Source organism: Pogona vitticeps, chromosome 2 (genome assembly GCF_051106095.1).
Source record: "Pogona vitticeps strain Pit_001003342236 chromosome 2, PviZW2.1, whole genome shotgun sequence".
Classification (NCBI taxonomy): domain Eukaryota; kingdom Metazoa; phylum Chordata; class Lepidosauria; order Squamata; family Agamidae; genus Pogona; species Pogona vitticeps.
In genome coordinates, this window is record NC_135784.1 from 259,055,384 (window position 1) to 259,068,910 (window position 13,527).

Genomic DNA, 13,527 nt, shown 5'->3' on the forward strand with positions numbered 1-13,527 from the left:
AATTGGCACTGAGAACTGTAGCCTAAGGGAGGAATGAGAAGCGGGAGGGAGAAGCTGGAGATATTCTTAACCACAAAGCTAGCTGCGCCAAGCCAGTGTCCCACCATCTCCTTTCAGCAATACAGTGGTGGTAAAAGGGCACATTTCCCCTCAACTCCATGGCCTATAAAAATCCCAATGTTTCCTTTAAAAACAAGGTGCGTAGGGAGCGTGCATCATGTATTTTGGTAGGTCTGCACTTCCGGGAGGTTTTCCAGAGCCCAAAATCTAATGTTATACAAGACACATGCCCTCAGAAGCTTCTTTAAAGTAACAAACTGAACATACAGTGGCTGAAATGCTGTTGCTGTTAACTTAGATCATGTGAGACTAATGATGTCATCACCAGCATTTATCTATCTGTCTATCTGTCTATCTGTCTGTCTGTCTGTCTGTCTGTCTGTCTGTCTGTCTGTCTGTCTGTCTGTCTGTCTATCTATCTATCTATCTATCTATTTGCAAATTAGCAATTTCCAGCATCTTTTCTGAAGGCCATAAAGGTGCCTAGGTGATTCTTTTCAGTGTTGGGAAGTTTTAGGGGCCATGGAATGGGCAGAGGAAGTCTAGTTTCTAAAAATCACTAATGATTTTACTCTCTCTCATCTTCCTCCCCACTTAGCGGGAAGCTGCGTTTTGGTGGCTCTTGCAGTGCCCTAACAGATTACTACCAGAGAGCTTTTCAAAAGTTGGACGAGAATCACTCACCCCTCCTTCCATAGTGGTTACCTGACCCAAATTTATCAGGAGCAGTAGACCATTTCTGCATCAAAAACATTGTTTAAAGGCCCTTTCTCTCAGTAATTGAAGGCAGACCTTCATAAAGATCAATCATTTTTGGAAACCACTGGCATCGTAGGCTGGACTGAGGTCCCTTCCTCCTGTATTGTAAGTTCATGGATATTATCATTTGAGAGTGGAAGATACAAAAATTAGTTCCTTGGCAAGTTCTTTGGTTTTTCAGATCAAGTCCTGTGTATACAGGGAGACGGAACGAATACTTCAGAATTTCTTTGCCCTACCTTCAACTCTCTTAACAACGGTAGGGAGATTTTGTCTTGTACTCCTTAGGTACACTGAGGCATGGTACTTGATTTATGAGTTTTCAATGTTTCTGTTTGTGAGTGGGTTCTCTATTGCCTTGCGGAGTAATTCTTCCCGGGGAGACAAAAGAGGAGTCAGAATTGAAAACTAAAGTATTTTTATTAACAATTGGATTCACAATTGGGTTCATTTCTTCTTCTTGGTTACAAACAACAGAACTTTGAACTGATAACTGGGGAGGGGAACTTCCCCAAAGCCATAACATGGATTTTTCTTCATTCAAATCTTTCAATAGTAAATTCTTGCTTTTTCCTCCTCCTCCGTCAGTTGCCTCATAAAGTTGTTTCGTACTGCACGCAGGGTCCTGCAACAAGAGTGGCGGGCCCAATCTCCCTCTCTCTGGACTCTTTCCTCTACTTCTGGTGGGATATGATGTACCAGACGTGCTGGACCTTGTTTCCTCGGGTACACCAGCACCTTCCATTCCTCCGGACTCAAACCAGGGGCGATGGGTCTTACAGACACTTTCTCCGTCTCTTTAGAAACGCTTCCTTCTTCGGTTGTTAAGAATACATCTATCTTCTCTCTTTCTTTTAACACCTCAGGTCTTTCTACTGGCTTCTTCTCCCTTTCACCATGGACCGGTCTCCTGTCTCCTCCCTCTGGTCTCTCTAACGGACTTAACTGCCCTTCTTTCGCGCGCGCTCCTTCCTCTCGAGCTCTTTCTACTTTCGTCTCGCGACTTTCCTCTACCCCTTCTGCTTGTCTTTTTGTCTCGGGTTCCTTTGGTTTTTCTGTTTCTACCTCAATTGCCTGAGGGGACGGCTCACTCTTAGTGGTCTCTCTATTCTCCTCCTCACACGCCCCCTCCCTTGAGTGTGCCGTCCTCTCGGCCTCTACATTTTCTTCCGCTTCCTGCCGAGAAAAATAATCTGCATTAATATGATTCTTCCCTTTCCTATACTGAACTTGGAAAGAAAACGGCTGTAATGACAAGTACCATCGCGTTAATCTAGCATTAGAATCCTTCATCTTATTTAACCATTGCAATGGAGCATGGTCTGTCATCAGAATGAAAGGAGCTCCTAGTAAATAATACCGAAACGATTGAATAGCCCATTTTACAGCTAGCGCTTCTTTTTCAATTGTGGCATATTTTCTTTCTCTAACATTTAACTTCCTACTAATATACATAACAGGGTATTCCTTTCCACCTTCATTCTGAGACAAAACAGCTCCTATACCTCTATTCGAAGCGTCTGTTTGTACTATAAACGGTTTCTGAAAATCTGGGGCATATCTATGAGGCAATCCACTCAATATCTCTTTTACCCTTTCAAAAGCTTTTTGTTCCATACTTCCCCAAACTATATTTTTATTTTTCCTTTTCTTAGTCAAATCAGTCAAAGGGGCAGTTATCTCTGAATAATTCGGTATAAATTGTCTATAATATCCAGCTAAACCGAGGAATTGTTGTACTTCCTTTTTATTCTTGGGAATTGTCCACTTCGTTATTTTGTCAACTTTCTCTGGAACAGGTCTAATTTTCCCATCTTCAATCAAAAATCCTAAATATTTTATACCTGTTCGTGCTATCTTACATTTTGACGGACTAACTCTTAAATTTGCCTTCCTTAATTCTTTTAACACCTTTTCTAAATGTATTAAATGTTCCTTAAAATTCCTACTATATATTAATATGTCATCTATGTAAGCAGCGGCGAATTCTTTTACTGGTTCTAGTACTCTATCCATAACTCTTTGGAAAGTTGCCGCTGCTCCATGTAAACCGAATGGCATTTTTAAAAATTGATAAAGGCCTTTTGGTGTAACAAAAGCTGTTTTTTCTTTATCTTCGGTCCTTAACGGAATTTGCCAGTAACCTTTTACCAGATCTAGAGAACTTAATATAGTAGCGCCCCCTATCTTTTCTAATAGGTCATCTATTTTTGGCATGGGGTAAGCATCGAATTTAGAAATTTCATTCAATTTCCTAAAGTCAATACATAATCTTACACTACCATCAGCTTTAGGTACCATGACTGGATAACTTCTCCAAGGACTGTACGAGGGTTCGATTACTCCTAAGTGTAACATTTCATCCACTTCTTTATTAATTTTCCCTTTGAGATGATATGGCCAATTCCTTCCTCCAGTTCTTACTATCTTTCCCGGCTCAGTATTAATGCAATGTTCTCCTACACTAGTAGACCCTGGTTTATTACAAAATACATCTTTAAAATTTTGTTCTAATCTCCTAATCTCTCCCTTCTGTAACTCATTTAAGTTATCTTCTAATATTAACTCTTCTTCAGGGGACTTACAAGTTTCAACATCTGGTCCAAATTTATCTTCCTCTACATCTCCTAAAAGAATCTCCCTTTCTTTCCATTCCTTTAAAAGATTTACATGGTATATTCCATATTTTTTCTGTTTATCTGGGGTAGCTATTTCATAATTAGTTTCATTTACCTTTCTTATAACCTCATGTGGTCCTTGCCATTTTGCAAACAATTTAGATTGTTCAGTTGGTAATAACAATAGCACCTTATCTCCTACCTGGAAATTCCTTTCTTTCACTTCCTTGTCATATCTGTACTTCTGTTCCTTTTGCACTCTTTTTAACTGCTCCTTTGCTTCCTTAGCAACGTGATTTAAATGTTCTCTCATCTCAATAATTTGTTTAATTTGTAATCGAGAATTATCTCTCCCAAACTCCCAACTTTCTTTTACTAAATCTAGAATTCCACGAGGGTTTCTACCATATAATAACTCAAATGGAGAAAACCCTGTAGAAGCTTGGGGCACCTCCCTAATAGCAAACATCAAAGGGGCAACTAATAAATGCCAATTCCTAGGTTTATCCATAACTAATTTTCTTAACATCCCTTTCAAAGTTTTATTAAACCTCTCCACGAGTCCATTAGTTTGCGGATGATGTACAGTGGTTCTTAAAGGTTTTACTCCCAATAACCTCCACATTTCTCTAAAAGTCAAGCTCATAAAATTAGTGCCTTGGTCCGTAATCACTTCTTTTGGAAATCCTAGCCGAGAAAAAATTTGCATCAATTCCTTAGCTAAAATTTTAGCAGATGTAGATCTCAAGGGAATTGCCTCAGGATATCTGGTGGCATAATCTACCAATACTAATATATAATTATAACCCCCATTTGACTTAGTTAACGGTCCAACAATATCCAATCCGATGCGTTCGAAGGGTGTATCAACTAAAGGCATAGGAATTAAACCAGCCCCAGGCTTAGGCTTTGGTTGAGTCATTTGGCATTGTTTACATGTCTTGCAAAATTTTTCAATTTCTGCCCATATATTAGGCCACCAAAACCTCTGCAAAATTCTAGCCCCCATTTTTTTGAACAGATAAATGTCCTGCCATAGGCACATCATGAGATAGCTTTAAAACATTCTCTCTCCATTTCTTAGGAACCACCAGTTGTTTTGCCCCATCAATAGGAATTCTATACAATAAACCATCACACAATTCAAATCCCCCTTCACCCTTAGATATCGTTCCTTCTGGTTTAGCTTTCTCCATACATTTATATAATGTTTCATCATCTTGTTGCCATAACCTTGTAGTCTCCCTCGAGGCATTCTCCAACATTTCATTCATATTTAAATCATCACATTCCCCTTGCAGTACCTCTTTAGCAGTTAACAATTCTTTCATTTCCACCCAATCTCTGCCCAACAACATTTCTCTAGTTAACCCAGGTACAATACCAACTTCTATAGTCTTTTTTACATTATTAACTTCAACAGTCGCCATAGTAGTATCGTAAGTTTTAACATCACCATGTATGCATCTAATTACCACCTCCCCCTTCCCATTGAATTCTTGTATGTTCCGAACCAAAGTTCTCCTACTCCCAGAGTCAATTAGAGCCAATTTAGTTTCCCCATTTACACGAGCCACTACTTCCCATCCAGCCTTTTGCTCCCTCTTTTCCTCAGTCACCTGACTCCAACCCTGTATCCAGGAACAGTCCACTCCTGGGCAATTTTTTTTCTGATGGCCCTCGGCCCCGCAACGGAAACAAGCTCCTTTGAACTCTCTAGGCTCTTTCCAGCTTGGATAAGCCTCCATTACTCTATGCTTAGAGCCTCCGGGTTTGCTTGTTTCCGGCTTTCCGTCTTTGGCCGAGCGCAGAGAAGATCCCACGTTGCTTTCCGACGCCATCTTTTCTCTCCCCTTCGTCTTCTCATTGTAAGCCCAATTATTCTCGCGCGAGCTCTCCTCGGCATTGCAAAAGTCTTCCACCAATCGGATAGCTGTTTCCAGGTCACGTGGGTGATTTCTTTGGACCCAAGCCCTCATATTTGCATGCAATGTTGTGATTAACTGTTCCATGACCATTTCCTCCAATATCTGTTCTTTACTCTTTTCTTCAGGGTCATCTTCGCTGGTCATTTTTTGTAGCCTTATTGGAGCGGGTCCAGCCACCCATGAATTTTTACTTGCGGGATCTTCTTTGGTGTCTTTTTTCTCATTACTTTTAGCCAACTGAGATAATATTAAGTTCTGTTGTTCTACCAATAAGTTTATCATTCTTTCTTGTTTTGCGATGGTTTGTTTGACTCCCCAATCTTCGTCGGTTTTATTGTTATCAACAGCCCCGGGTTGGGCGCCAATGTGAGTGGGTTCTCTATTGCCTTGCGGAGTAATTCTTCCCGGGGAGACAAAAGAGGAGTCAGAATTGAAAACTAAAGTATTTTTATTAACAATTGGATTCACAATTGGGTTCATTTCTTCTTCTTGGTTACAAACAACAGAACTTTGAACTGATAACTGGGGAGGGGAACTTCCCCAAAACCATAACATGGATTTTTCTTCATTCAAATCTTTCAATAGTAAATTCTTGCTTTTTCCTCCTCCTCCGTCAGTTGCCTCATAAAGTTGTTTCGTACTGCACGCAGGGTCCTGCAACAAGAGTGGCGGGCCCAATCTCCCTCTCTCTGGACTCTTTCCTCTACTTCTGGTGGGATATGATGTACCAGACGTGCTGGACCTTGTTTCCTCGGGTACACCAGCACCTTCCATTCCTCCGGACTCAAACCAGGGGCGATGGGTCTTACAGACACTTTCTCCGTCTCTTTAGAAACGCTTCCTTCTTCGGTTGTTAAGAATACATCTATCTTCTCTCTTTCTTTTAACACCTCAGGTCTTTCTACTGGCTTCTTCTCCCTTTCACCATGGACCGGTCTCCTGTCTCCTCCCTCTGGTCTCTCTAACGGACTTAACTGCCCTTCTTTCGCGCGCGCTCCTTCCTCTCGAGCTCTTTCTACTTTCGTCTCGCGACTTTCCTCTACCCCTTCTGCTTGTCTTTTTGTCTCGGGTTCCTTTGGTTTTTCTGTTTCTACCTCAATTGCCTGAGGGGACGGCTCACTCTTAGTGGTCTCTCTATTCTCCTCCTCACACTGTTTTATTGTATTTAGGCTAAAAGCACACACTAAGTGGCTTACACAGAAGCATTTTTTTTTTAAAAAAAAAAGCAGTACCCAATCCTAAAATACAAGATACTAACTACATTGCTTGAATACAGAATTTCACTTTTATCTCTAAACAGGCACTGATTCAACATTGTTTTACTGCTGATACACCAGGGTGGTAACAGACATTATAGATAGCTTGTGAGTAGAAACATGAATTTTTTACCTGCTTTTTTACCAGGACGAGCTGTTTTCACCTCATATCACTGGCAAATTAGCTTGTGATTGGTCTTCAGGACTTAAGCAGATGATTCTGTTGAAGTCCAACACAGCTGCTATCCAATTTTACCTTTTATCATGTTCTTGTTCTTAAATTGTTACACTTTAAAAAAAAAAAGTCAAACAGACTTTTGCCTGAATCTCATCTTTCCAACACTTGTGTGCTTTCTGCTTAATTAATGGACTTGCAATAACAACTTTTTCTCAATGTTATAAGTAGCAAGTAAAAGTAAAATGGGTGACATGATGACAACATAAAAATTCTTTTTTACCTGCTGGTTCCAAGAATGGAGTACTTAAGTTTCCTGGCCAAACAGTTTCTCTGCACAACAGTCACTGGTAGGATGATAAAAAACATTCTTTTTATTTAAAGTAAAATACATGGAAACAGAACCTAGTCTTGTTAAAAATCTAATTGGATGTCAAAGTCTTCAGAAGAGGACCCCTAGAGCAGTGGTCCCCAACCTTGGGCTTCCAGATGTTCTTGGACTACAACTCCCAGAAGCCTTCACCACCACCTCTGCTGTACAGAATTTCTGGGAGTTGAAATCCAATAATATCTGGAGGCCCAAGGATGGGGACCACTGCTCTAGAGAGTACCCTTACTGGTGGTATTCAGTGATGGATACGTGCAAGATGGCTTTCCCTCATTTTGCTCTCAGACGGTGGAGCTGCAAACACTTCCTGCAATCACGGTTTCTAAGAATGGTATGATGTCACCTTTTATCAATTGGAACCTTACACTGCTGTCATGCTTTCTAATCATTAGCAATGCTTTCATGCGTTGCACTGGTTTTTAGAGATATTTGTTAAGCACTACTGTATTTGTATGTGAGAGAGTGTGTTGAAAGGTACCATAAAAATGTAATAAACAAATAATCTTGTGGTGTCAAAGCAAAGCAATTTATTTCGAATTCAAAACACTTCAACATATGCCCCCAAAGCATGAACAAAGGGGAGCCACACTTAGTGTAATTAAAGTATTGGCACCAAGCCAGTGTCAAAGAGGTAAACCATACTCTTCCATTATAGGCACCTTAGAGATATATTAAATATGCCACCTGTCGGATAAAAAGAAGGCAGCCTGGGATCTTTTCATCATATTTCCACATTCAATCAGGTTTCAGATAACTTTGCCTCTTTCGCATACCTGAAGTTGTTGAATTCTTGTCTCTTGCCCTTAAATCTTAAGTGACAGCACTGGAAGCATGTATAAAGGATTAAAAATGGATTTATGTGTTTCAGTATGCTTTTCTCTGCTTGCGATCCCAGTAGCAAGGGCCATCTGCATGCATAAAATATTTCCACTTAGGTGAAATTACACTTTGATAATCCTCCATGGAATCTGCATTCCTTTTGAGTACCTTGGTTCCTTCCTTTTAAATCCAGTTGGTCTCTTGCCCTAATCCTCCACAAACTGCCGTCACATCTTACAGACATATGTGCTAAACAATCTGGCTCTCATAGTTTCAGAGAAATAACAGGGTTGTTGATCTCTCTAAGCACACCCTCTTTCATAAATTGATAATGATGTGACTAGGAGCTATTTATAACTCCACTCCTGTGTCAGCTTTTTAAAAGTAAGCATATTGCTGCTAAGTGCAATGCACTGCAGAACAAACCTTTAGAGGATATTATCAGGTTCTGAGACAGTAGACCCCTGGACACCATTTGCTGAAAGTATGTCTGAAAGAGCAATTAAACGTGTGAGAAAGGGACTGAAAATACATCTGTGAAGATACCAGCTGAGAAGTCTACTACTCTGTGGGACTTCATGGCAGCCGTGCACACAGCTATGAAATAAATCTCTAAATTTGTTGTCACGTCGGGGCATGCAGATTTGTGGCTTTTGTCTGCATAGCTGCCTGAGGAATTTTGAGGACTGAAAATCAAAAATCGAAGTCTGCACCCCTCTATTTTCCAATTTTAGGTAGCAGAGGACTACATAATGGATGGGCAAAAATTAGGTCTTTGAAAATCTACTTTCATCTTTGCTAGACCTCATCTTCCACCAGCTGGGGCCTGATGCAAAACTGTACACTGGGGTGGGGTGGGGGAAAGACATAGGATAGCGTTTTAAAACAAATTAGCCTCTTGGTTGTTGTGGGGTTTTCGGGTTCTTTGGCCGTGTTCTGAAGGTTGTTCTTCCTGACGTTTTGCCAGTCTCTATGGCCGGCATCTTCAGAGGCCTGGAGTAGGAACTCTGTCCATGCTCTGTTGCTGTTTGTTGGATAGTTGAGTATTTATAGCTGTGGGAACAGCTTTTGTGACTGGCGAAATGTCAGGAAGAACAACCTTCAGAACACGGCCAAAGAACCCAAAAAATCCACAACAACCATCAGATCCCAGCCGTGAAAGCCTTCGAGAATACAAATTAGCCTCCTTTGCCTGTTGTCCACGCCCATCTACTTTCTAGAGTCATCTGGTTGGGCACCATAAGAAACAAGGAGACAAAAAAACAGCAGGGCCAAATAAACAAAATGAAAACTGGGTTTTTGTTTTTTGCCCAGCAGAGCATGAGGCTGAAGAAGCAAGAGTGACATCCACTGGTTCAGGATGGAGGCTGGGGCCCTGGAATTCCCTAGGATGCTTCAAAAATTCAAGATGTGTACATTAAATCCTAATGAAAACATTTACCCTGACCTTGGATTTGATAAAAATGGCTAATGAATTGGAAAAAAAGGGGGAGTGTTGACTGTTTCATAACACTGATAATGAAGAAACTGAAATTGTTAAAGACTTTTATACCTTGGTTCAATCATCAGTCCAAACAGGGACTGTAGCCAAGAAATCAAAAGAAGGCTGAGACTCAGAAGAACAGCAGTGAAGGATTTAGAAAAGATCATCAAGTTTAAGAATTTGTCACTGGAGAGCAAGACCAAGATCAGCAAGAGCTAAAACATGACATTTTGCATGGATTTTCATCCTTCCCAATGTAAAGAGTTACAGCTGGAAGTTTATTTCCCCAGAGCTTCTGTAATGCTTTTACATTTTGGGGGGCTATTTTGCTTTCTATTGATTAATCTTGCATACACAATTTCACAAAGTCTCTTTGTATTTTCTATTCATATAACAGACAGCATGAACAATTATAACAACAACATGCTACAATTTGTGCACCCAAGACCTTGGCAACAGCACCAACACAGCAATTGTAGAATTTGCAAAGTTCAAGTGTCCCCTTGATTTCAAAGTCAAGACAAGATATCTTCCTCAACTGCGTTGGGTGTTCTTAACACAGGCGAACCTTCAAAACCCTTAACGAGGTTGGAAAGGTTTTTAGTAGTTCAACTGGCAACAGCTGCTCTGGCCTCTTCAATTCTCCCACTTTTTCTCAGATTCAAACCTCTTACTCTTCTTTTTCTTAGTTCCACCTCTTTAGGCTGAACCAATATTTTATAGGGATTATGCTTTCCTCTCTCTTTTATTGTTGTTGTTATTTGATTGGTTTGTCCGCAAAGGTCTCAAAAATAGTAAGAGCTAGGACCCAAAATTTTAGCAATTTTTAGTGATTTCCTATCTTTGAGAACTAGTTGGATGGGTATCAGAATTGGGATAATTTATTTATAATTCTTAAGAAACACCTTTTTGTAATAAAACATTCATAGCAACATGTGAAAACAAAGTCAAAAATAATTACTAATTGCCTGACTACATGGAAAGTGGGAAACACTATGGGTTTTGGAGCAATCTGATTTGCATTTTTCCCATTAATCACACGACACAACAGGAAATGTGGATCAGCCCAGAGTAGCATAGTTCCGGTTCATAGTTTTTCTTCCCTGCAACCAAAGACCCTTCTAATTTAAAAAAACCAACTCCCTTTGCTTTCGTTCAAAGCATGTTATTGCTTTGAACTGAGGCAAAAGGAATTGAGCACACATACACACACATGCACAAAGCAGTGCTTTGGCAAAGCACCTCCACCTCACCTTCTGTCTCACAAGGGAGGACTAGGAGAGCACATGACATACACACAAGCAGTGGCAGCACTCACCTCTCTCTGCAAAGCCTCTCTCCCAAGACACTTCATTTTTACTTTTTAACAGCTTCTGTTTAAGCAGAGTTCCTGTTTGCTTGTTTAATTATTTTACAGTTTAATGAGCTCTATGACTGGCAAGGTGAGATAAAGGAATAAGTAAATTCAGGAAAGAAAGCCATCTTAAGGCTATTCCTTTGAACCAACTACACATGCTCAAATAGAACTGCAATTAGAAAGCTGTTACTCCTCTGGCCACTTAAACTGAAGGGAACCAAATAACCCAGCATGACTTCACAGTGAGAAATTGCAAGATAATTCACATTTCCCTCACTATGTAGTCACATCCTAAATAAGATAGATGTGTATGTGTTTGTGTGTGAATGACAACTTTGATGAGATGTTTTGCTAGTTATGGATCTCTTCCCCAGCAAGAAAAGCTCTGAAGAAGTAGGCCTGAAGTACAGGACTTGTCCACAAAACATCACATTAAAAAAATAGCAGTTTTTCTTTAAGGTGCCATGCTTTTTCTTTATTTTTGTTTTGGCCTGACCTGCTTGCACAGACTAACTCAATTTCCTCAACAAGGTTCAGTTGGTTAGTTTAGACATAGTGTCTGGATTTTTTTTTTTCACCATGTTCTCAGTTTCAATGTCCTTGTTTGGTCAGTGTAGTTTGATTTTTAATGGGCTGGTTCCACTTTTAGTGTTCTTGGATTTTACTTGCTAAAATCCTGTTGTTTCATTACACACATGGAAGGCAAATGACATAACATTTGGACATTTCTAGCTGGCAGTTAATGAGTTGCAGCCACACGCCTAGTGGAGCCATATTCATTGCCATATAGAAGGCATTGAAAGTCACACTGTTTGCCTTCCAAATGCTTAACAAAGTAACAGGACTTCAGCCATTGTACTTGTTGTACAAATTATCAAGTTCTTAATGTGCGGAGAGCCCCCACAGATAACAGAAACTCTCCCTCTTCGGACTCATTGTCTTGCACATGTAGGAGGGCAACTGTCATGTTTCCAGAGGTTTTAACAGGCAAAAGTCCAATAAACCAGTCCAATGTCAGAAGTCCACTAGATGCAAAAAAGATACCAAAATGCCAGAGCCAAAACACAAACCGTAGTCAGAAATCAGATTCCAAAGCCAAGGTTCTAGAAGACAAGGTCCAAGATAAGCAGGTGCGTGCATGTAAGCCAGAAGAATTGACATGTTGCTTCCACAAGCTTCCCAGCCATCTGGGAGCTGCTTATATAGTAAAACAGTCATTGAACTGCTGGAAGCCTTTCATTCTGTCAATACTCAAGGCTAGCTGATCTGATGTTTCTGTGGGCAGCATTCAGGCGATCTTCTGACCTTTGCGTCATAAGTCTTTGCTGAAGTCTAGCCCTTACCCTGGCTACTGGGGGAGGAGAATCTGGTGGCAATTCAGCTGTCTGTGCTTCTAAATCACTCAGCATTCTCCTCAGCTGTAGTTAACCCCTCAGATTCCGGATCTTCAGCTGATGACAGCAACAATACTGGCAACAGAGAGGCTGAGGCTTCCAAGCTCTTCCTGATCAATGGTGACTGTAAACACATAGGTAATGCCTGAATAGAGTCAGAGTCTTCCAGGATGAAGTGGCCAAGGCTAGAATGTGTCATTTGCCTTCACACATAAGGACAGGACATGTTAACTCCTTCACCACCATATTTGGTTGCAGAACCAACACAGAATTAGATTTGCATTGTCGACATTCTGTGGCAATGTCACTTGAGGAGCTGTAAACAAATGTTTATCCAAGATTGTCCATGTTTACATGGAGGGAAGGGTTAAAAAACTGGTTGGAGCATAAAAAGTCAAAAGAATGATTGCATTTCCCTATTGGGGTACCTTTTCTTCTCAACCACTGTAAAACTGTTAGGACAAAAAAAAAACCACCCTTCTACAGTATGTGATTTTCCAGCAGGATCTTATTGAAAGTAGGTGGGCCTTATTTAGGGGGGCACAGGAATGCTTAGTGGTTCAAGAAAATTTGGGATATACAGATTAAACGGTATTTCTAAATACAACACCAATTCTAATTCTACTGCTCAGTCTGAATAAATAGGAATTTTCATGATGTGAGAAAAATAGCTCATAACTCAGTCAACAGAGAATAGAGCTTCCCTGTGACTTATAGATCAAAGAAACAGGCAAAAGAAATCATGCTCTCATAATATCTAGGTAGAAAGGAAGAAGAATAGCCATAGCATGCACTAAGGCTTTAAAATAAGGTTCATTTACATGATGAGGCATCTAAATAATGTAGTGTGCCCATATGGCAGAACAAACCATTTTATGACTTCCAAAACCTGCGCGAAAATAATATGCTATCTCCTTCCTATTACTCAAATTTCAGGTGTCCTTGTTAGCCCTTTTGTTTCATCATAATGAGTTACTTTGAGACATAATTACCTTTACAGCTAAAAAGATGAATTTTCTCCTGGGGATTAATTGTAACAATTTAAAATACCACTGTGAGTCATTAACATCTCTTAACAATCACTGAGAGACTCATGTTGTAAATGTTAGCAAGACTATTCAAAGCAAGGCATAAATTCACAATCTCATCATTTAATGCAGCAAGCACAGTTTCCAGAGCAATATACCGTCCCCTCTTCCTGGAGCCTGTTGCTACACTCTACGGTTTTGACCGTTCAGAATGGAAAATGGCCAAATACAACATTGAGGTACAGGGCAATGATGTGAAAAG

General features: G+C 40.2%; 1 long non-coding RNA gene across 2 annotated transcripts in view; it reads right to left on the reverse strand.

Moving 5' to 3' along the window:
• The window catches only part of LOC140704916 (uncharacterized), a 77,966-nt gene that overhangs the window by 7,463 nt on the left and 56,976 nt on the right, over window positions 1-13,527 (reverse strand). For both annotated transcript variants that reach the window (XR_012084409.2, XR_013542153.1), the window contains exon 3: window positions 7,080-7,143. This is a non-coding gene — a long non-coding RNA (uncharacterized LOC140704916). The remainder of the gene's footprint in view (window positions 1-7,079; window positions 7,144-13,527) is intronic.